The sequence below is a fragment of the Hakea prostrata genome, chromosome 5 (genome assembly GCF_041222555.1).
Source record: "Hakea prostrata isolate BN-2017 chromosome 5, UWA_Hpros_2, whole genome shotgun sequence".
NCBI lineage: Eukaryota > Viridiplantae > Streptophyta > Magnoliopsida > Proteales > Proteaceae > Hakea > Hakea prostrata.
In genome coordinates this window covers 53,126,739-53,127,614 of record NC_142604.1, presented here as the reverse complement: position 1 = coordinate 53,127,614, position 876 = coordinate 53,126,739, and positions in this window count along the sequence as shown.

The window sequence follows — 876 nt, the reverse complement described above, 5'->3', positions numbered from 1 at the left end:
CTAAAGTGGCACCCACGCGTGGACCGTTGTGGTAACTGGAAACTAATTTGTTTGGTTGGTTGTAAATTTTTTTTTTCCCCTCCCTAGTCCCTATTGTCAACAAGTGGGAGTGGTCCTAAGGCCCTTGAGGGAACAGTGAAAAGAGAAAGATGTGGTAAGAATAGAAGTTTCAACCTAGAATTTTATTAGACTTACTGTGGCTACAAAGGAGGTTGCGATTTTCGTTTGATCAACGGAATCAATCGTAGTTTCACTACAATGGACCAACTTTCCCAGAAGCACCCATCATGCTAGAAAGCCGCAAATGTATAAGCAACTTTCAACTTCTACACTGCACTTGTTGGGTTATAAAATTGTAAATGAAAAAGAGTGGTTGCCCAAGCTGTAAAAAAAAAAAAAGTAGGGGTCATCACTCAGCATATCGCGTTGGGAGAGTTGCTTACACTGACGAGAATCTTTTTGACTTAGCCCAAGAATGAAAAAAACCATTCCTACGCGGGGGTAGTCAAAGGGCTTTCTTTGGCACCTAGAACCAGCTTAGATTCACCCTTTCTTTTTCTTTAGGATTGCAATTCGAGTTTTCAACTTCCAGATACGGATCAACACAGGAAGCCACGACCGAGGGCTTCAAAGATGAAGGTATGATCGGCGAGCGAGGCCTAATGGATAAATCCTTCACTCAATTGTTCGGGACAAGGGGGCTAGACGAAAGGCCCTCTTGTGTTAGAAGCACATCCAAGTCGTAGAACTAATTTAAAGTTAATGTAAAAGATTTTTAAATTTATAAAATCAATCTATTTTAGTGCCATATTAATGGTACTCCACCACACAAGATCATGCATTGAAGACATTACAATCCTTCTCAATGGATTGACT